Here is a 24550-nt window from a genome sequence, read left to right on the forward strand (position 1 = left end):
TTCCCAGCCTCTAGAACGATGAGAAAATTCTCTTGCATAACCACTCAGCCTATGGTATTTTGTGATAGAAGCCCAAGCTAAGACAGCTGTCATATTTAAGTGAGAACACAATGTAATGTAATGATGAAAACTCTTTAAAAGCAGTAGAGGTAATCAGACATCATCTGAGTCAGGATTCTGTCCCATCAATTTTGCAAAGACACATCATGCTATGTGTTTTCAGTAAATGTTATGTATTTTAAGTACAGCAAATTTCTAAATGATTATGTTAAGCTGCTATGGTCCTTTGCTTTCAATAATAAAGATCTGTTTACCTCCTGCTTCACTGCACTGCCCTGGGTCCAGCCGTCAGGGCAGAGAGGACCAGGAAAAGAGGAAGGGAGAAGAGAGCTGCCCGTCTTCTCCTGAGCCCACACTGGTAGAATAAGCCTCTGGTCACCTGTCTGAACCCTATGGTAAGTAAGCCCATGCAAGGCCAAGGGCAGGAATGTGTTTGAGCTGCTTTTCTGTCCAATTTCCTCGATGTGCCTACAGCATCTCCTGATGTCTGTTGCCCTCACTTTAAATGCCAAGTCCTACCTGCCTACTGGTATTTTTCCTCAACACTTTGATCCAGGCCTGTTGCCCTAAATGGCAGATCTAAACTGCCGCATACATGTGCCATCTGTCTGTTAGCATCAGGGGTTTGGAGGAACCTCAGCTGCTTCTGTGTCCAACTTCCTTGCTGCCTCCCCCTTGTCTGTAGTCTCACCATACCTATTGCTCCTCCCCTCACCATTCCAGGCATCTCAAGATCAGCTCCACTTTCTCAGCATATTAAGGTCGCTTCATAAAGGAGGGATGGGCAGAGGAACACAGTTGTGAGGCATCTAACGTGGGCATTTAGGAAGTCTTTCCTCTTCCCTCTTCAACTTTTCATTTTTTTGAGAAGGAGTCTTGCTCTGTCGCCCAGGCTGGAGTGCAGTGGCGTGATCTTCACTCACTGCAACCTCTGCCTCCCGGGTTCAAGCAATTTTCCTGCCTCAGCCTCCTGAGTAGCTGGGACTACAGGCATGCACCACCACGCCTGGTTTTTTTGTTTTTGTTTTTTTGTTTGTTTTTTGTTTTTTAGTATTTTTTAGTAGAGAAGAGGTTTCACCATGTTAGCCCGGCTGGTCTTGAACTCCTGACCTCAGATGATCCACCCACCTTGGCCTTCCCAAGTGCTGAGACTACAGGCACGAGCCACCACACCTGGCCTTTTCATTAATTTTTAAAAGTCTTCGCACACCGTTCCTCAGATTTGATGGTACTATTCACATTAACTATATGCAGTAGTCTCCCTTATCAGTGGTTCACACTTTCTGCATTTTCAGTTACCTGAGGTTAACCATGATCAGTAAACAGGCAAGTATAACACAATAAGATATTTTGAGAGAGGTAGAGAGAGAGAGATCACTTTCACGTAACTTTTATTACAGTATATTGTTATAACTATTCTCTTTTATTATTGGTTATTGTTGGTAGTCTCTTACTGTGCCAGATAAACTTTATCATAGATATGTATATGTTTAAAAAACTGTAATATTTATAGGATTTGGGACTATCTGTGGCTTCAGGCATCCACGGAGGGTCTTAGAACATATCCTTTGTGTTTAAGAGCAAACGACTGTGTAAGAGATACCAAAATCCAAGAGAAAATAGTATCTCTATAATCAGAACCACTTTATAGAATTGGAGTCACTGCATAGAGAATGGCGAGTTTTTTATATTCTATGCTGCTCTGTCTCTGAAAAGTATTGACAAGTCCCACAAATACATAATTACTTTTCGTACACTTGAACAAGACCTGTCTTTCCAAAATCGATGTTCACGCCAGCAAAGGTACCCTGGTGTCACAGTCAATAGTGCTGTCCCCAAACTGAGTGAAAACTTGGTAACATTCTTCTAGAATTCCCTATTCAATCAATAGGAATAACTTTAGAGTCCTCCTTCTCCCGAGTTTTGTAAAGTTTTTTACCTTATGTAATACTATTTGAATGTGGATGCTTTCACAAGTTAATCAAAATCCTTGAGACAACTGTTTCACACTGAAGAAAGCAATGACATGCTACATCATCCATTTTCATTAAAATGTCTTAAGGAGGCCAGGCATGGTGGCTCAAGCCTGTAATCCCAGCACTTTGGGAGGCCAAGGAAGGCACATTACCTGAGGTCAGAAGTTTGAGATCAGCCTGGCCAACATGGAGAAATCCTGTCTCTACCAAAAAAAAATTACAACAATTAGCCAGCCATGGTGGTGTGCACTGTAATTCCGCACTTTACTACTCAGGATGCTGAGGCAGGAAAATCGCTTGAACCCAGGAGCCAGAGGTTGCAGTGAGCGGAGATCGCACTACTGCACTCCAGCCTGGGCTCAGAGACTCCATCTTAAAAATAAAAAAATAAATAAAAACAAAAGTCTCAAGGAAATTGCTCTAACTTTCCCTTTTCTAGCTGGTAGAAAACCAACCCCTCCCCTTCTTTTCAACCAAAAGTCTTTATTTTCTCAATTTGGAGTTGGTTGTTTTAGTAATCACAGCAATCATTCTTTTTTATTTACCATATGCACTTGGTACAATTTTTATTTTACTGTTTTTCTTTCTGGTTTATGATAATGTTCTCTTTTTTGTATGATAATGTCATAAGCCTAATTTTCCCTTCTGTTAGGTCTTGATTATTCCCCCCGAAGGCTGATATTTAAAATAAAAGCACTTAAAACTTAATGTTAGCAGAACAGTTATGTGGTCACATGCATACAAGGGAAAATAAGCCTCCAGATACTGTTAATATTATTCCATGCAAATTAAGTCTAATGCAGCACATCTAATAAGGAGTTTCGCTTCAGGGCTGATCTAATTGTGAAACTGCGCCTAAGTTTTCAAAAGGTGATGGCAAATAACTAGGAATCAGTTTGTCACTGCTGTTGCAGGACCGACTTCTGAGGATCATTTGTAACTGACAAGGAAAATTACAACTTGAGAGTTATACTCGTTGTATCAGAATGTTCTCGAAATTAGTCTGATCGGTTTTTTTTTTTTTTTTTTTTTTTTTTTAACAAACATACAAGAAGTGAGTGCCCAGTGCAGCTATCAGTTGAGGTTAGCTGCAGGATGGGTTAAACAGGTCCCTTTAAGATCAGCTGGAGCAGATCTCAGGTTGAAACAGCTGGTTAAACCAAAGGACGTAGCAGTGGGTCCGTTGAGCAGCTCACTGGCTTTTGTCAACTGATATGAGGAAGTTTCGATGAAGATACAGAAAAACTTGACAACCAACCTCAACTGTTAGTCTCTTGAGACCAACAACTGTCTAAAATAAGCTAGGAGACTCATTTCTAGCTTCCCAGGCCCTACGTTGTATTGAAACTCCCTTCCCTGCCCCCTTAGCACAGCCACATCCACCTCACCCTTCAGGTCTCAGCTCAAATGTCAGTTCCTGAGAAAGGTTGGGCTTGAGAGGCTGTACCTGCCTCAACTGTGTCTACTGCTCCAAAAAGTAGAGCAGAAAATGGGCAACAGACAAGGCCACCCAGAAGGGAAGAAAAGTACTGCCCCAAGTGGCCAACACACCCAGCAGGACCCACTTGTCTTTGGGTGCAACCTAAACTTGGACCTCACCTTCTTTTTCCTGCCCTGTAAGATTACTCCGCGTTAATTGTTCTAGTTATTTCTGGTTCTCCGCAGCATTAAAATATTATGCTAGGATAAGGTAAAAGGAACTGGATGAATCAGAAAGGGAACAAGTGAAAAAGCTAACAAAAAGGGGCAAAGAAATATTTGAAATGTATTATAATTGAATAAAATCGAAATGCACAAAAGACCGACCCAACTGGAATTTAAATAGTTCTAAGAGATCTTTGCAAGAAGTGATTATGTAAGTGAACTGAGAACAAGAATAGAATCCTGTTCTATAGTCACTGGGTGGTAACTTCCCTAAGGCTAGAGACAGAGTGTCAATTCACTTGCTCTCCACCATGAAAGAGCTGAACCAGGCCTGTGGGAAGGTATTTTGTAAATTCAATAGATGATCATTGTTCTTACAGGCCACATTCTGATATAAAAGCATACACCAAGACTTACTTTGCACATCAAAGTTACAACTTCCAAAGTCAGTTAAAACCACCACATACATAATTTGCAAAAGGATTTTACTACTATAAATGCCTACTTTCTGTGTTCTTTTTCCGTTTTTTTATGGCTCACCAATAAAGAGGTATGTCATGATCACCTCTTCTCTAACAAATCCTTTCTGCCTCTTTGGGATCTAAAGGGGAAAATTGAGAGTAAATACAAATGTTTTCCTAGCCCCTCTAAAAGTACAAAATTAAAGAGGCCTGTTATCCTGTAATGAAAATGTTCTACTTAAATGAAATCTCATTTTCAAATGACCCAACCACAGTACAATCAACAATAACAGGCTTTATATCCAAATGGGAGAGGAGGAGAAAGGCATAGCATGCTTGCCCTTGGTTAAGAAGGGTTCTATTTAAACAATGAGAGACAAATATGTCTACATCACGGGGTCTGGGGAAAATATGCTAGCTATTGTTGTTTTTGGATTAATGAGAATTTTGCTCCCAATTTTCCACAGAACGGTTTTTATTTTCTAATCTTTTCACTGCACCATTAACCACTGCCAGGAAGCAGCCAAAAAGTTGCTAAAATCTACCGTATCAAATGAGAAGCAATGTGGAAGCAAGACTGTCATGAAACTACGGCACCCCCCCTCCCCCACTCCTGGCCAGAGCACATAGTTTCCTAGTTCCGGTAGGCTTGAGTGCTGCAAGGCAGGACTAGGGAGGAGATACTGAAAATGGGTAACGAATATTGAGAACTACACATCATACCATGTCTTGGGAGTCAGGAAGCTAGGGCAGGTAACTTAACATTTGACAAAGCTTCCTTCTCTTCTTCCACCTCCAGGGAAAGAGAGCTGCTTTTCTTAATCAGGCCATCCACAATGTGCAACTGCTTTGACCCGCTCCGTGTCATCATAAACGGCAAAATATTAAGGAGTTTCCTGAATTTAAAACGATATATCCATTTCCATTATCTAAAATGCTCTTTGGAACACTCACTTTTAAGAACAGTTTGTTTTTCTTGTCTTTTTTTTTTAATGAGACAGTTTCTGTCTCTCAGGTTGGAATGCAGTGGTACAATCACTGTCCACTGCAGCCTGGACCTCCCTGGGCTCTGCTGATTCTCCAACCTCAGCCTCCCAGGTAGCTGGGACTACAGGCTCACCACCAGGCCCATTCAACCAAGCTCAGTAAACCATCCCACCTGCTGATGAGAGTTTTAAATGTTCAATGCACCTGGGTGGAAATAACAAAGTTACACAAGGTATTTTATTTCCCTCAATGATACGTTAGTGAGCAAACAGCTCATTAACATCTCCCATGGCAACCTCTACCACTTGACAGCCACGTGTCACTGTAATATTTGTATATTTTGCTCAGTTTATGAAATGTATTTATACATATATACATTTACATATATTACACATGTATGGAAAATGGCTGTGCAACAAATTTAAAGCACATGATCCCACACATGTAAATCTCCCAACTCTCCAATCTCATTGTTTTCTCCTTGATTCCTGACATTCTCCACAGACTCCTTGAAATTCAGCTGCTAGAATATTCTTGACTGAACATCAAACTGCTGCTGAACACATTCTCAATATAACTTTGAGTCCCGAACATAGCCGTATTTTCATTTACTTAGGTAAAATGATTACATCTGGAAAATGTATATACTTGGACTCAAACTCAAAATCAGTCCCCCACTGCATCAGAAAATGACAACATTAATTCTAAGCAGATTCTTTTAAAAGGGAAGCACTATACAGCATTTCTTAGTAGTTGATCTGGCACATTTGAATCTAATCTGAAATTCTAACAACTTTGCTTCAGAAGTTTTTCCATGAAATTTGGTCTTTGCCTGACTCGCCTGCTATAAATTCTAATAACCAAACTCTGCAGGCCCTTACACTATTCTTGAACAATTCTACACTTGGAAAAAGATTATGAAATCTTTAGCAAACACCTTCTGTATGAGCTTAAGACTTAAGTTTTGGTTTTTTGTTTGTTTGTTTGTTTGTTTTCTTTTCAGATTATCCAGAAGGCTGGATTCAGTGTCTGAACAATCATTTTCCAAAACACAAGAATGAAACCATAGAGAAACCCATTAGGGTTCACACTTACCCTGTAGAGACTTAGGCTGCGTAAACACGAAGCAAGATCACTTTCTAATCCATTTCTCATAAGTCTCTCCTTCCATGGAGTTCTCAAGTCTCCCAGGGATGTGGAATCTACCTGTATTACCAGTAATGGTGACCTGTCTTTTTTTTTTCTTCCACCAACCCTCTCTCCCCGCTTCACTTCTCCCAACAAGACCTTCGAGTCTTAGAGCTTTTTCCGGGTACCACAATGTCAGCCTCACCTAATCCCTCTATGCCCACATCCCCTACCCATCCTGGGGAATCTGGGTTTTCTCCAGTGATAATGGATGGAAGTTAGTTGGATAATAAACCAAATCACATCACGTTTACAAGATGCCTTCATCTAGTTCAGAAGATGTCTCCTACAAGAGGCTGCTGCTGAGACTTGGAGCAGCAGGGCGAACCTGGGAGAACTCTCATTTTGGAGCTCTTCAAATGTTTCTATCTGGACAGCTGTGACCATACCAGTCCTACTGCATGGAAAAGTCCATTAAAACAGGATGTCCACAGGAATGGACACGATCCTTCAAAAAGAAGTACATTTTTAACAATGTTTCACAGCACACACTCAAGTACCTTTTTACATGTATGAAACATATTGAAATATTAGGGAGAAAACAAAGATAGAAACAAAACCTGTAGGCATTCACTCATATCCTGCCGTTAAGATTGCCTTAAATGCGTTTACAAGACAAACACCTTTCTAGATAATGTACAGAAGAGGCAGAACGTGACCAAAAGCAAAGAGATGGCTTATAATTACCATGTGAACCCCAAATGCTTTCTGGTTGTTGGCCAGGGCTTTGCTGCACAGTGTCCTAAGCAACTGTTTTCTGCGAAGGGTCAGATAGTTAAGTATTTTCGACTTTGTGGGCTCCACGAGGTTTCTGTCTCATATTCCTCTTTGGTTTATTTTACAATCCTTTAAAATAAAGGATTGTATTTTAAATTGCATTTCTAGCATAAGAGCCATTTGCTGTAGTTCCAAGTACCTCTTCCTTAGGAGATATTTGGAAAATCCCTGATGTCTGTGTCTAACTGGATGAAATTATCAATTAGGAAGAGTACTGAAAACTAAGAGGCTTCTGTTTGAAAGGAAAATGGGTTGTTAGATAAGCACCAAACAGACTTCCATCCTGTCTGAATCATTTTGTTAGTTTTACACAACTCCAAGGGAAATCTCAGAGACATCTGTGTTTCCCTTTAGTTTTTATTTTTGTGTGTTTTTGCTGTAAGAAGGGTAGAGATCAGGGAAGACAGAAGAGAATGAATCTTGCAAAGTGACTCTGACTCATAAAGTAAAAAAGGTTACAATGAGCAAGTTCTGGAAACTAATTGTAAGGAGGAAGAATACAACTTTAAGAAATAAAACATAAAGCTACAATAATGCAGAGTATCATTCTTAGGTAAATATGAAACAGATCAATAAAACCAAATAGCATAGAAACAGACCCTAAGCTATAAAAGACATTAATACTTGATGAGTGATGACAAAAGGCTATGGGGAAGTTGATAATAGTGGCTCACACCTATAATCCCAGGACTTTGGGAGACCGAGGTGGGTGGATCACTTGAGCTCAGGAGTTTGAGACCAGCCTGGGCAAAAAGGTGAAACGCCATCTCTACAAAAACAAACAAAACCAAACAAAATCATCTGGGCATGGTGGCACACGCACAACTATAGTCCCAGCTACTCGGGAGGCTCAGGTGACACGATTGCTTGGGCCCAGGAGGTCGAGGGTGCAATTAGCTGTGATTTCACCACTGCACTCCAGCCTGGGTGACCGAGGGAGACCCTGTCACAAACAAACAAAAAACAGCTGTGGGGATACAACGGCTTACTCAACAACAAGAAAAATTGCTGGGTCGGTCAACAGATTGTCTATGGAAGGAAAATCAAGTGAGATTTTTCTCCATTTCAAAATATAATTCAAAATATTTTCCATGTAAATAATATAGTTAGTTTTAAAATCCCATTAGAGAAGCTACAAGAAAATACAGTTAAATTGTGACCATCCTTCTGGATGGAAGATTTTCTAAAATGATGGCAGGAATCACACACATCAAAGGTATATACTTGATTACTTCAAAATTAAAATTACCAAGCTGAATTAGTAAATTTACCATTATGTAGTAAATTATATGTTATACAGTATATTATGAACTATTACACAGTAAATTAAAATACTGAATAAAAATTAGCAAGCCGGGCGCGGTGGCTCACACCTATAATCCAAGCACTTTGGGAGGCCAAGGCAGGCGGATCATGAGGTCAGGAAATTGAGACCATCCTGGCCAACATGGTGAAACCCCATCTCTACTAAAATAATAAATAAATAAATACAAAAAAATTAGCCGGGCGTTGTGGCGGACGCCTGTAGTCCCAGCTACTCGGGAGGCTGAGGTAGAGAATGGCATGAACTCGGGAGGCGGAGCTTGCAGTGAGCCGAGATCGTGACACTGCACTCCAGCCTGGGGGACAGAGCAAGATTCTGTATCAAAAAAAAAACAGCAAATTAAACATTAAAAAATCATTTTTAAAAGCCAATAATAACCAACTAGGACAATGCTTTCAACAAATATAATAAAGTGTCAAGATCCCTAATCTATAAAGATGTTTTACAAGCTGTAAGAAACATACTACACTTCAATAGATTAAAAAGTAGGGAACTTTTGCCAGGTACGGTGGCTCATGCCTGTAATCTCATCACTTTGGGAGGTCAAGGCAGGAGGATGACTTGAGGTCATGAGTCCAGACCAGCCTGGCCAACATGGTGAAACTCTGCGTCTACTAAAAATTCAAAAAATTAGTCAGGTGTGGTGGTGTGCACTTGTAATCCCAGCTACTCAGGAGGCTAAGACAAAGAATTGCTGGAACCTGAGTCACAGAGGTTGCAGTAAGCCAAGACTGCGCCACTGCACTCCAGCTTGGACAAGAGTGAGACTACATCTCAAAAAAAAAAAAAAAAAAAAGGGAGAGAGTTTCTTTAAACTAGTGAAAAGGTTAATACACAGATTTTCTGAAGTTTAATAAATTCACTGATAAAGAACTGCAAATTGAGAAAACATTAGTTTTTGTTGATCAAATCAACCACGATAGCACACAATGCCTGTTGGAGAATATTGAGTCCAGGCTTCCACCCACTGCTGGTTGCAGTGGAAATTAACTCAGTCACTCAGGGAAATAATTTAGCAGTAATCTGGCAAGTATCAAGTATATTTAAAGTGATTTTACTTTGTGACCTAGTAATTTTACTTTGAGGAATGAATCTAAATGAAACAGTCATAAATGTGGACAAAGATGTATATGCACTCATGTGTACATAGGGACATTGTTCATAAAATTATAATTTACACGCCTAACATTGGAGAATGGTAAGTTATGGCATATAGATTTTATAAAATATTAATTGTCTAATATTAAAGTTATAATTATGAGGGTTTTTTAAAATTATTATACTTTAAGTTCTAGAGTACATGTGCACAACGTGCAGGTTTGTTACATATGTATACATGTGCCATGTTGGTAGGTTGCACCCATTAACTCGTCATTTACATTAGATATATCTCCTAACGCTATCCCTCCCCCCCCCCCCCCCCCCACAATAGGCCCCTGTGTGTGATGTTCCCCTTCCTGTGTCCAAGTGATCTCATTGTTCAATTCCCACCTATATGTGAGAACATGCGGTGTTTGGTTTTCTATTCTTGCGATAGTTTGCTGAGAATGATGGTTTCCAGCTGCATCCATGTCCCTACAAAGGACAGGAACTCATTCTTTTTTATGGCTGCATAGTATTCCATGGTGTATATGTGCCACATTTTCTTAATCCAGTCTGTCACTGATGGACATTTGGGTTGATTCCAAGTCTTTGCTATTGTGAATAGTGCCTCAATAAACATACATGTGCATGTGTCTTTATAGCAGCATGATTTATGGGATGGCTGGGTCAAACGGTATTTCTAGTTCTAGATCCTTGAGGAATCGCCACACTGTTTTCCACAATGGTTGAACTACTTTATAGTCCCACCAACAGTGTGAAAGTGTTCCTATTTCTCCACAGCCTCTCCAGCACCTGTTGTTTCCTGATTTTTTAATGAATGCCATTCTAACTGGTGTGAGATGGTATCTCATTGTGGTTTTGATTTGCATTTCTCTGATGGCGAGTGATGATGAACATTTTTTCATGTGTCTGTTGGCTGTATGAATGTCTTCTTTTGAGAAGTGTCTGTTCATATCCTTTGCCCACTTTTTGATGGGGTTGTTTTTTCTTGTAAATTTGTTTGAGTTCTTTGTAGGTTCTGGATATTAACCCTTTGTCAGATGAGTAGATTGCAAAAATTTTCTCCCATTCTGTAGGTTGCCTGTTCACTCTGATGGTAGCTTATTTTGCTGTGCAGAAGCTCTTTAGTTTCATTAGATCCCATTTGTCAATTTTGGCTTTTGTTGTCATTGCTTTTGGTGTTTTAGACATGAAGTCCTTGCCCATGCCTATGTCCTGAATGGTATTACCTAAGTTTTCTTCTAGAGTTTTTATGGTTTTAGGTCTAACATTTAAGTCTCTAATCCATCTTGAATTAATTTTTGTATAAGGAGTAAGAAAAGGATCCAGTTTCAGCTTTCTACTTATGGTTAGCCAATTTTCCCAGCACCATTTGTTAAATAGGGAATCCTTTCCCCATTTCTTGTTTTTGTCAGTTTTGTCAAAGATCAGATGGCTGTAGATGTGTGGTATTATTTCTGAGGGCTCTGTTCTGTTCCATTGCTCTATATCTCTGTTTTGGTACCAGTACCATGCTGTTTTGGTTGCTGTAACCTGGTAGTATAGTTGGAAGTCAGGTAGCGTGATGTACCCAGCTTTGTTGTTTTGGCTTAGGATTGTCTTGGCAATGTGGGGTCTTTTTTGGTTCCATATGAACTTTAAAGCAGTTTTTTCCAATTCTGTGAAGAAAGTCATTGGTAGTTTAATGGGGATGGCATTGAATCTATAAATTACCTTGGAAGGGATGGCCATTTTCACAATATTGATTCTTCCTATTCATGAGCATGATATATTCTTCCATTTGTTTGTGTTCTCTTTTATTTCACTGAGCAGTGGTTTGTAGTTCTCCTTGAAGAGGTCCTTTACATCCCTTGTAAGTTGGATTCCTAGGTATTTTATTCTCTTTGAAGCTATTGTGAATGGGAGTTCATTCATGATTTGGCTCTCTGTTGGTCTGTTACTAGTGTATAAGAATGCTTGTGATTTTTGCACATTGATTTTGTATCCTGAGACTTTGCTGAAGTTGCTTATCAGCTTAAGGAGATTTTGGGCTGAGACTATGGGGATTTCTAAATATACAATCATGTCATGTGCAAACAGGGACAATTGGACTTCTTCTTTTCCTAACTGAATACCCTTTATTTCTTTCTCTTGCCTGATTGCCCTAGCCGTAACTTCCAGCACTATGTTAAATAGGAGTGGTGAGAGAGGGCATCCCTGTCTTGGGCTAGTTTTCAAAGGGAATGCTTCCAGTTTTTGCCCATTCAGTATGATATGATTATGAGTTTTTAATAGAAAATTTATGAAATATATGTGTTACAATATCAAGATTGCAAAATACGTGTGCACACAGTACACACATGGATTAAAGACACACACAGGCACACACATGGATTAAAGATGAATATAACAAAATAATTAAAGTGATTATCATTGTAATGTCACTAGTACGTAAAATTATAGGTAACTTATTTTATTCTTCATATATTTAAGGATTTTCTACATTTTCCATAATTAGTATATTTATTTTTTGTTGTTTTCACATATATTAATTTCTTAATCAGAAAAAATAAACCTGAAAAACAGTTCTTAACCCCTCCAAAAAAAAAAAAAAAAAAGGTAACAAGAGGAGCCAGGTGCAGTGACTCACGCCTGTAATCCCACCACTTTGAGTTCGAGACCACCCTGGCCAACATGGTAAAACCCCATCTCTACTAAAAATATAAAAATTACCTGGGCATGGTGGCATGCGCTTGTAATCCCAGCTACTTCGTAGCCTGAGGCAGGAGAATTGCCTGAACCCAGGAGGCAGAGGATGCAGTGAGCCAAGATGGTGCCACTGCACTCCAGCCTGGGTAACACAGTGAGACTCTGTCTCCACAAAAAAAAAAAAAAAAAAGAGGAAACATTGCTAGTCATCTCATCATCAAGTCAAAGCTTCTTCTACCCAGAATTACAGAACCGAAAATGACCTCAGATACCTACTCTAAGATCTTGTACTGCAGATAAAAAAAGTCATTATGAGTGTTTTATGAAAGTGAGGCATATCCTAGGATCCATAAAAGCCTTATCCCAACATGCCATCAGCCAGGTATTAATAATATTCCTGTGTAAATCGCAGCAGCCTCTATCTGGGCAAGACACAAGTTTAAGAGTAAAAATCAAGTTTTGATAAAAATGGAAGGATCTACGTAAAAGTCTTTTAAGCATCAAAGTTGAATTCATTAAAAAGAAAATCATCAATAACTTTGATTTTGATATGATTAGACTCTCAGAGCAAAACATCATAATTAATTTAGGCCTGCTCTCAGTAAGGCAGGAGGCCAGGAAACAGGCTTCACCAGTTATTTGATTCTAATACAATGAACAAAGGCAACAATGTGCTGGATTATTAATAAGTCAAACAGGGCAAGATAAGTAACTTTAGGGAGCATGATGCAGTGGTATTAAAACACAACAGCGGGGCATAGCCAAGACATCCGCTAATGAAGACATGGAAGATACGATCCAAATGAAGATAACAAGAGGTGTAAAAAATACTCAAGCACCAGATTCCCTTTGTCAGAGAACAAGCTGCTGTGGTGGCAATACTCTAGATTCTGAAGTCACACAGACAGGAGATAGAATCCCAGTGAAGGCCACTTACAAGCTGTGTGCTCCTTAGCAAGGTTCTTAAAACCTCCCAGAGCATCCATTTCCACCGCTGTCAAACACAGATAAGAAGGAATCTTGAAGGGTAGACGTAAGGTTGAGATAGTGGGTACTAAATTCATGGTTCAAAGCCCAGCTTGCCTACCAACAAACAGAAGCTGTAAGTCCATTATGAAAGACTGGACGTCAGAGTCTAGTCCTGGGTCACTGATGCTGTGGGCACTGCCTGACTTGCAAGCACAGGAGGAAAGCTTTGATTGGTGTTGGCAGCAGCGTCTGGGACAGGTAGGAAGAGAATGAAATGGCAGCAACCCGAGTGATCAAATGTAGCCCAGGTTCTGACAGGGCCCTCTGGTTCCTCTGGGGCAGTGCTGGCCTGGGCTCTCTCTGCCCAACCCACACCAACCGCAAACTCCACACAGCCTAGAAACAAAACAGGGATAAAAGGAATGGGCAAATGGTAAAAAGAATTTCACCAGAGAAGTAACAATACACCCTCCAAAGAGAGGGAAAAGCACATTGTAGAAAATACAATAAGCCTTATAATGAAAAGAAAAATAAGAAATAAGAGTGAGAAATCAACACATTGAGAATAAGCCTATTGAACAACACTTTAAAAGAGATGTTGAACACAAAGAGTGAAGAAAATTGGCGGCGATGGGAAGAATTAATGAAGACAAAAATCAATATTACTCAGTAGAAAGACAAGAGGAAACTACTGGAAATACAAGATAAGTCTGTGTAAAATAAGAACACTGCCTGGCATGCATCTGGATCGTAAGGGAATTAGACAATGACCTTGCTGAGAGAGAAAGAGACAAAGCTCCAGCCATCCCCCAGAGGTTGAAGAAAGATTCCGTGTGATTTTGCTGATCAATGAAAAGTTAAAGGACAATTTTGACAACTTGTCAATAAATTAAGCCTGAATTTTCAGAGAAGTAATAAAGATAATTTGAAGAGATACTGAAAATCATTTGCAACATGAAAATTGATCATAATTACATTAAGGGTAGTAGAACTAGGAGTAATAATGAGTCCTTATTAGAAGAAACAATTGTGTCCAATGGATGTGACAGCCCCTTATATTGGCATAGACATTTTTATTTTTAGCTGACAGAATAGCATGGGGGTAAGGAAATACCTCCTTCAGCACAAGAAAGCCCTATATGTGAATCTCAGTGGTGCCCCCTTACTAGTCAGCACATGCTATTAATACTTAAAACTCTCAGACTCAATTTCTTCACCTATAAAAGGGGTCTATAAATATCCATCTCCTGTTACAGTTAACAACTGACAAAAAGACCTAGCCCATAGTAAGTGCTACATAAATGGTACCTACCATGAAGCTTAACAGCATCTACTGTGTTGACCTTGATTCTAAAGAGACAGATAAGAGATGCACTTCCTCAGTGTCCAGACCTTGTCAAGTTGCTAAACAGAAATAACAACAATCCTGAATATATACTTTTGGTACTCAGCTCTACCAAGAATACAAGCATGACCTCCTTTGGCCTGTAAAACATGGTGAAATCTACATGGCTGAGTGGCTCAGCTTACCACCAAGCACGTGTAAGCGTATCGGTCCCCTAAATAAGAAGCCTACTGGTCCCCTAAATAAGAAGTCCACTTGGGTTAAGAGCAAATCTCACAGCAGCTGAGTGCAGCATCATAAGCCACCCTGAAGGTCAGCTTCTGAAGTACCGAAGCAGCTAGGGCCTTCCCATCAGGCTGGGAGAGGTCAGCTGACAACTCATGGCTTCTCACCATGACCAGGTGCCACATTCAACACACCTGATACCCAACAAGTATTTCCTGATTTTATACCCCAGTAACTAAAAATGGCTATAGGAGGCTACACACATTGGCTCATGCCTATATTCCCAACACCTTGGGAGGTCAAAGCAAGAAGATTGCTTGAGGCCAGGAGTTCAGGGATGTATTGAGTTGGAATCACGCTACTGCACTCCACCCTGGGCGACAGAGCAAGATCTTGTCTCAAAAAATACTTAAGCAATAAAAAATAAAAATGGCCATGCGTTTATCTGTATCTTGGCATGTTGTCTTTGTTCCTCCTCTTTCAATTCTTCAGCTCATCTGAATATGCAAAGAGAGCCCAGTGATCATCTGCCAAATGGATTACGAATGTGTATCTCAGTGCTAATCCTAATTCTTACCACAGATCAGAGTTCTGTATGAAGAGAGCGGTGTCTTAGGAACTCTGTAAAATTCAACGGCTGCATGATTTACAAAATGTAAAACAGATAAAGGAATTGCAAGTATCTTCGACTGCCCCCAAATTACCAAGTGCAGGTCATATGGTACAGGATATCAGATGCTGATACAAGCTTTGGGACTGGTTTACTGAGGAGATTATGTTACTATTTGAAAGTATTTAGAATAAACTTTCACCTACATCCCAAACAAAAGCTATATGGGCAGCTTGGTTGGCATCAAGAATTTGCATAATGAGACATTTGAATAAAAGAAAGGCATTCTGTGCTGTGCCAGTCTGAGACCCTGGACACAAGAGACTGTATTGCTAAGCCAAGGCGCTTCAAGGAGCGTCTGAAAGGCCAAGCTCTGCTGCAAGTGGAAAGTAAATACATTGTTGCTCAGGGTTTCCATTCAAGCTCTTTGTTTTGTTTCAATATCTCAATAATAGTTTGGGAGTTACTGAATATAATGACAATGTGTTACATATTATACAGTTCCTCTAAAAACAGCTCACTAGACCACTTTGTTGCTCCTTCCAACATTTAAGAATAAAGCATTAAGTGTTATCTTCCTACCACTCAATCTGTTCCAAAGAATCTAGCAACCTTAATCAAATTTCCAAATATGAATGAGTATTTTTATTATTCGTGAACAAAACTGCATTTTAAAAATTAAAGTTAGAAGCAAACTGTCAAAAACATGCACTCTCATTCTCTGCTGGTAGGAGTATATCATTCTGTGAAGAGCAATTCATCAATATCTAAAATTAAAGCCTATACTTTGACCATTTCTACATTCAATTTCTAGAAAGTTCCTTTACCGATACATCTCCACATGTACACATCCATTTCACCAAGGCTTTTTATAAAATCCTAAGAATGGAAACAACCTGGCCCAACATGGTGACTGACACCTGTCATCCCAGCATTCTGGGAGGCCAAGGCGGGAGGATTGCTTGAGCTCAGGAGTTCCAGACTAGCCTGGGCCACATGGTGAAACCCCGTCTCTACAAAAAATACAAAAATTAGCTGGGCATGGTGGTACACACCTGTAGTTCCAGGTACTCAGGAGGCTGAGGTGGGAGGATCACCTGAGCCTGGGGCAACTGAGGATGTAGTGAGCCATGGTGGCGCCACTGCACTCCAGCCTGCGTGACAGAGTGGTACCCTGTCTCAAAGAAACAACCAAAAATAATACGAACACCTTAATTCTATTAACAGAGAACTGGATAAATTATATCCATAAAACAAAATACAGTAGAGTCATTAGAACAAATGCAGTAGCTCTATACCTAATAAATCAAACTCTACAGAGTTGAAGATCTCAAATGGTTAGCTTTAAAAACAAGTAAAGTATTAAAATATATAGTAGTACTCTACTGTGTATGTATATACAGGAAAGTGAAGACAGGCACTCACATGTAACATTAATAGTTGATATTTGTTGACTGTATTCTGTGCGCCAATAATTGCTAGCAATGTACATGAATTATCTCATTTGTTCCTCTCAGTGATTCTAATATTCCCATTTTGCAGATGAGAAAAATGGAAGCACAATGAGGTTTACTCACTTGCCCAGGGTCACAAAGTTGGTACCCATTTTCTTAGGTATGACTACAAAGAACCTCCCGGTGTAGATACTAGCTACGAAAGCGCCCACAGAAAGCTTCTAAGAGCACTCACTCTAAGGAAGGGACTGCTTGGCTAGAAGATGGAAACAGGAACATTTATTCTCCCTGAATCTTTGGTATTCTATGCATGAGCGTGATCTGTGCAAAATAATAATAATAATAATAATGAATCCAGTGTTTTTTTTACTCTGCCTTCTGGAATTAATTAGGAAGAAGGACAACAGGAATGGTGCTGTATATTATGTATTTTTAAAGAAATGCTGTTTTAGTCCTATGTGTTTACTTGTATAATTAATCCCTTAGTTTTTCCAAGTACTTAAAAAGATGGAAAATACAACTTAATTCTATATGGAATTTACAGTTCCGAATACATGCAATTTCCAAAATAATCAAACGGAAACAATAAAAATATGCATATGCCCCGAAAACCAGCATCGAGCCTATTGCCATGGGTGAGGGTTGAGGTTGTTTGTTTACCACAGATTAGCCACGACTCTTGTTAAAAAAATAGTACAAGTTTTAGGCTTTATTTCTAATTAAAGGAAGAAATTAAATGCATTCCAACTAGCAAAAAAGCAGGGGGGCAATTATGTATCTCTTAATTGTAAGCTCTAATAATAGAAAACCAGTAAAATTGTTCTGGTAGGGAATATATTCACCATAACATATGGAACTACATCTTCATAATATATAAAATATAAAAGGTCTGTGAAGTAGGGCCCTATTTTTGTACGTTTTTCTGAAATACAAGATCAGCAGCGCAGAAAAGTGCTTCCCAAACTTGCACATGTATCCTGAGCATCACTAGCGATCTTGTTAAAATGACTCAGTTGCTCCGGGGTGAGACCCAGATTCTGCATTTCTAACGAGGATACTCCTGGTGGGTAGGTGAGTAGCAAGGCACCACGCAATACATAAAACTAAATAAAAGTATAATCTGATCAATGAGGTTGTAGAATCCAACTGCAACTGTTCAAATCTTAGCCCCTTCAGAAGTATTTGAAAGCTCAACAAAGAAATAGATTTAGATTTTTCTCTTGCCAACTGTGAGCGGTGTGAAATAAAGAGACGTACTTGTAAATACTGTGCTTTCAAATATGGTCAGTAATTCAAAGTGGATTTCAAAAGATTCAGGAGGGTTTCTAATTTCAAGAATGACTGAGAAGAGCTAGTAATTAGTACATTATTTTATACATAAGTGAGCAACAGTGAATCACTTAATTTTTTCAGCTAAATCAAACACCATCCAATGGGCAGCAGTAACACGCTCAGCAATGGTGGAACGTAACATGCTGATGACAGGGTCAGTGTGGTTCTTGTCCTCAAGACCATCAGGTGTGGAGACAGCATGGCAGAGCCCAGCACAGCGGGGACCCTCCCAGGAAACCAGCTACAGCAGACTGAAGCAACATGCTCAAGCGCTGAGGAAATGCAAAGCAAGGAAACAAAACCAGTTTGTTTCTTTTGTTTGGAATAAGGAATAAATGAGGGTTTTGGTAATGATTTCAGCCGGGAAGTGAGTCTTGGCTTCTTAGAAAAGGTGACTAAAAACTAAAGCAGCTTAAACCTACACTTCCAGGACTCAGGTGAAGAGTCACAAGTTGCTCCCGTATCCTTAGCAATTGTAACCGTTCCAAGTGCTGGAGAGATAATTCTCAAAGTTTGCAGCATCAGGAGAATACCAAGGAACAAAGAAAAGACGGGGTCAGAGATTAGCATGGAGGTGGGGTCTTCAGAAGTCAACATTCCCTCTGGGCCTAGATGTAATCAACTGTATAAGGGTCAGAAAGTTTTTTTGAATAGGGTCAGATGGTGGACAGTTCAGGTTTTGCCACTGTAGTGCAGAACTAGCCACAGATCATGTTCCAATAAAACTTTACAAAATTCTGGATTTCACTGATGCCACTGCATTGCAAAATGAGGGTAATGATATCTTTTCTGCTTTTTATTTTTATTTATTATTTATTATTTTTTTTTAGACAGAGTCTCGCTCTGTCGCCCAGGCTGGAGTGCAGTGGCACAATCTCAGCTCACTGCAAGCTCCACCTCCCAGGTTCATGACATTCTCCTGCCTCAGCCTCCCAAGTAGCTGGAACTACAGGTGCCCGCCACCACACTCAGCTAATTATTTGTATTTTTAGTAGAGACAGGGTTTCACAGCGTTAGCCAGGATGGTCTCCATCTCCTGACCTTGCAATCCCTCTATTTCGGCCTCCCACAGTACTGGGATTACAGGCACGAGTCACCATGCCCAGCCTGTTTTTTTATTTTCCATTTAATTTTCTCCAACTTTTATTTTAGGTTCAGGGGTACATGTACGTGTCTGTTACATGGGTAAACAGCCTGTTGTGGACATTTTATATACAGATTATTTCATCACCAAGGCAATAAGCCTTGTACGCAATAGTTTTATCTTCATCCTCCACCCATCATCTATCTTCAATTAGGCCCCAGCATCTATTGTTCCTATCTTTGTGTTCATGTGTACTCAATGTTTAGCTCCCACTTGCAAGAACATGCAGTACTTGGTTTTCTGTTCCTGCATTAATTCACTTAGTATAATGGGCTCCAGTTTCATCCATGTTGCTGCAAAGGGCATGATTTTGTTTATGGATGCATAGTATTCCATGGTATGTATGTACCACATGTTCTTTATCTAGTCTACTATTGATGGGCATCTATATTAATTTCATATAATTGCTATTGTGAATAGCGCTGTAATGAACATACATGTGCATGGGTCTTTATGGTAGAATGATTTTTATTTCTTTGGGTATATACCCAGTAATGAGATTACTGGGTTAAATGGTTGTTTTAAGTTCTTTCAGAAATCTCCAAACTGCTTTCCACAATGGATAACTAATTTACATTTTCACCAGCAGTGAATGTGTTCTCTTTTCTCTGCAACCTCACCAGCACCTGTTGTTTTTTGACATTTTTTAAGACAGCATCTCACTCTGTCACCCAGACTAGAGTGCAGTGGCATGATCTCTGCTTACTGCACCCTTCACTGCCTGGGCTCAAGCAATCCCCTACCTCAGCCTCCTGAGTAGCTGGGGCTACCAGTGTACACTACCAAACCCAGCTAATTTTAATTTTAATTTTAATTTTTTTTTTATTTTGTAGAGATGAGGTTTTGCCATGTTGCCAGGCTGTTCTTAAACTTTAGGGTTCAAGCAATCCACCTGCCTAGGCCTCCCAGAGTACTAAGATTACAGGCATGAGTCACTGGCCTGTAAAAGTAAAAGGTCTGCTTTTTACTTTTTAATAGCCATTCTGACTGATATGAGGTTAACTAATAGTAACTTTCCTAATGGTAAATATTTGGTGGCCAAGATCAAGGAAGGCGAGTTGATAATAACTTTATGACAGTATATACCAATTCAAACATTCATGGACCACGACCATCCATGCATATCTAGAAATAGATGCATCCCCACCTGTCTTTACCTCCATCCCTTCTAATTCACTAGATGAACTGTCTCTCTTTCCATCTACCTCCTACCTCCCCTAAGAGGTCACTCCTTCAGTTCATCCTCTGCGGTATTGTCAGCCTCCCTCTCTCTATTGCCTCTTCCCATCAGCGCACAGACTACACAAAACATAATGAGCTCCATCTCTTTGACCCTCTCCTTCTCTATCCGCTGCTCCTCTATTGACAGCTGACTTCGGGAAACAGCAATCTGCACTTTCCCCACCTCCTGCTGTTCCACTTAAAATTCCTGTGTTAACTGAGTTTTGACCCCACCACTCCAGTAATCATCTTTGCCAAAAATCAATAGATACTTCTCTGCTATTAACATACTTGACTCCTCGGCAGCAATGCTAACTTCTGACTTTCCTCCAAACTCCCTTCTCATCCTCAGTTTACCAGATGACCCCAGCTTCTCTTGACTAGGATCTCTGTGGCCTTGCAGCTTTCCTCACATGCTCTTTCCCTCTGCCCTCAAATTTTCCACTAACCAAGTATCTGCTTTGCCCTCCTCTCTTTATATGTAACTAGTTACAAGTTTGGGAAGCATAAGCATACAATTTTAACGAAAACCATTAAAGTGAGTTATGAACTGATGAAAACTGAACCCACTGCCACGGTTCAAACCAACTCCCCGCTCCCAGAATCACTGTACCTCTTGATGGAACCAGTGTCCACCCAGTTAACCAAACCTCTGGCCCCTCTGTCCCCAGAAGACCTCTATCCCCTCGACTTTGCTTCCCTTCAACCCACATTCCCAATGGATGGTCACCTCCTGTCCTTGTAGCTTTCTCAGTTCTCCTATCCTGCTAAGGGAGGCTGAGCACACAGTGCTGTTGACATCACTGAGTATCCCTACGGGCAGCAATCCTCCCCTCTCTGGATTTCAGAGCCCCCACCCTCCTGTCTCTTTGGATACTCTTTCCCATTATACCCCGCAGACTCCTTTCTCATGGCCTGTTGTGTGCCTCAGGGGCCTACCCTGCACCCTCATCCAATCCCATGGCTCTAAGTCCCATCTATGTGTGTTGAGAACCAAATCAGAACCTTCAGCTGTGGCCAGGTGCAGTGGCTTATGCCTGTAATCCCAGCACTTTGGGAAGCCAAGAGGTATGAATCACTTGAGCCCAGGAGTTTGAGACCAGCCTGGGCAATATGGTGAGCATCCCATCTCCACAAAAAGTTCAAAACAATTCTTGGATGTGGTGACACCCATCTGTAGTCCCAGCTACTTGGGAGGCTGAGGTAAAGGGATTGCTTGAGCCCAGGGGGTCAAGGCTGCAATCAATGAACCATGATTGTGCCACTGCACTCCAGCGTGGGTGAAAGAATGAGACCATGTCTCAAAAAAAAAAAGTCTTCAGCTGTACATTTCTGTACATTCCTCTTGAGCATCAAATCCTTCTATCCAATACCTACTCACATCTCCTCTTGGTTATCATAAAGTACAGGAGGATGACTATAGGTGTTCACTGTCTGACGTGCCTCCATTCCCCTCTCCCCTTCCTTGTAAGGAAGCCATGCTAGGTTCACAGAAAGCAAATCCCAGCCTCGCCCGACAGGGACCCTGAAGGTCTAAAGGTGATCCTGCAACATCCAGGGTGTGCCCACTGCATGAAAAGCTGCCTTACTCAATCATCACTGAAAACACACGAACTGATTGCTTTTCGAGTGCTTGAGGACCTCCACACTATGACACCAATGTGAGTCATTAAGTCAGTAACAGTCATTGAACATAACATTTTCCAGCTGTTTCTCCAAATTCAAAATAAACAACAGAAACTGGAAACGCTCAATCACTTTCCTACAAGGTCATGTCCAGTTAGCATGGTAACAAGCTTTGAATATCAAATGGGAAGGGAAGGTGTTGCAACAGACTTAAAGTTTAACCTTTAATATCTGTGCAAATTCTACCATTAAGTCTGAACGTGTGTGATGCACTGGAAAGAGAAAAGCTTTCGAATCAGGTGAACCGAAATCCGTATCACAGCAGCCACACTCCTTAATGGTTGAGAGAACAGGACAAATTATGTTTTGCTCGGTTTCCCCATCTTTAAAATGAGGAAGTTGTGGGGTATTTAAATATTTAAATGAGGTAATTATTTTTGAGAGAGGATTTTGCTCTGTAACTCAGGCTGGATTGCAGTGTTGCGATCTCAGCTAACTGGAACCTCTGCCTCCAGAGCTCAAGCTATCCTCCCACCTCAGACTCCCAAGTAGCTGGGGCTACAAGCATGCACCACCATGCCCAGCGAATTTTTTGTATTTTTGGTAGAGACAGGGTTTTGCTATGTTGCCCCAGCTGGTGTTGAACTCCTGAGCTCAAGCAATCCTCCCAACCTTGGTCTCTCAAAGTGCTAGGATTAGGGCAGGAGCCACTGTGCCCAGCCTGTCAGGTAATTTTTTTTTTTTTTTGAGACTGACTCTCCCTGTCTCACCCTCACTGGAGTGCAGTGGCGTGATCTCGGCTCACTGCAAGCTCCGCCTCCCGGGTTCACACCATTCTCCTGCCTCCGCCTCCCGAGTAGCTGGGACTACAGGCGCCCGCCACCACGCCCGGCTGATTTTTTTTGTATTTTTAGTAGAGATGGGGTTTCACTGTGTTAGCCAGGATGGTCTCAGTCTCCTGACCTCGTGATCTGCCCGCCTTGGCCTCCCAAAGTGCTGGGATTATAGGCATGAGCCACTGCGCCTGACCTAAGTCAGGTAATTTTTTAAGTGTCTAGTACAAAGTAAATACTTTTTCATAAGTATCGAATAAAGCAAAATATTAGTAATCAAGATTTCAAAGAAAGTATTCCTCTGGCTCTACTAAAAAAAAAACATTCTAAAATCACCAGATGGCAGACTAGAATTAAAAAGGAGGAAAGATTGACATGCATCCTTTTATTTAACAAATGGGTGTAAAAATATACTGAGTAATAAGCTAATAAATGTTAGGGCAGTCATTTTTGTAGAATACTATGGCCTAATCTCTCTTTAGAAAATAGTGATTAGCAGAAGTCATTTTCCTGGAATGGTGCAAAAATTTTCCTCTGCAGAAGACATCTCTGACTCCATTATGATAGGATGAAAGTTCCGCCAAGCCACTCTACACTTCAGGCACTGAGGCAACACCAATAAATTCCAGCCCTCTATGACACAGTACGCTATCACTCAGAGAAGGCTCTTACCCACTCTGACGATCTTTCTCAACAATACACAGTCATGATGCACCTTCCTATTTGCTAGGTGGGTTTTATTTTTCTTCTGAGGCAGGGTCTTACTCTGTTGCACAGGCTGGAGTGCAGTGGCATTATCATGGCTCACTGCAGACTCTACCTCCCTGGCTCAATCAATCCTGCCATCTCAGTCTCCCAAGTAGCTGGAACTAGGGCATGTGCCACCATTTCCCACTAATTTTTACAAACATATACATACACACATATGTATACACACATATATATACACACACATATATATATATATATTTGCAGAGACACAGTTTTGCCATGTTGCCTATGCTATAGTCTCAAACTCCTGTCCTAAAGTGACCTGCCCTCAGCTTCCCAAAGTTCTGGGATCATAGGCGTGAGCCACCAATCCAGCTGCTAGTCTTTTAATTCTTTGTGAAAAGTTTGCGAAAAACGAAAAAATTGTTTTCACTTAATTACTGTACAGAAATATTCCAACTATCTCTTCAAGGCTATGGAACATAGAAATATGAATAAAACCTGTAGCTCTCAGTCTGGCAACAGAAGACTTAAAAATAATAACAAAAGGTAGAAATTTGTGATGAATGCACCACTACTATGCTAATTCAAAGGAGGGGACCATTTGGGGTTAGAGTTGGGGAATTCACGGGTGTCTTCTCGGAGGACAGAGCATTTCAGTTAAACTTTGGAGGTTGAGCAGGATTAGACAGGGCAGAATGGAAGGGGGTACATTACAAACCTAGGTGAGGGCAACTTGTGCTTCCTGTAGCTCTGGGAACTCCATTTACTTCAGTCATGATGGATTTCAATGTTATGGAAAGTTTCTGGCCAGCAGCAGCGAAGTGTCTGAAGACAGGATTGCCTTTTGCTAATTCGCATAGTGTTATCT

Source organism: Piliocolobus tephrosceles, chromosome 7 (assembly GCF_002776525.5).
Source record: "Piliocolobus tephrosceles isolate RC106 chromosome 7, ASM277652v3, whole genome shotgun sequence".
Classification (NCBI taxonomy): Eukaryota; Metazoa; Chordata; class Mammalia; order Primates; family Cercopithecidae; genus Piliocolobus; species Piliocolobus tephrosceles.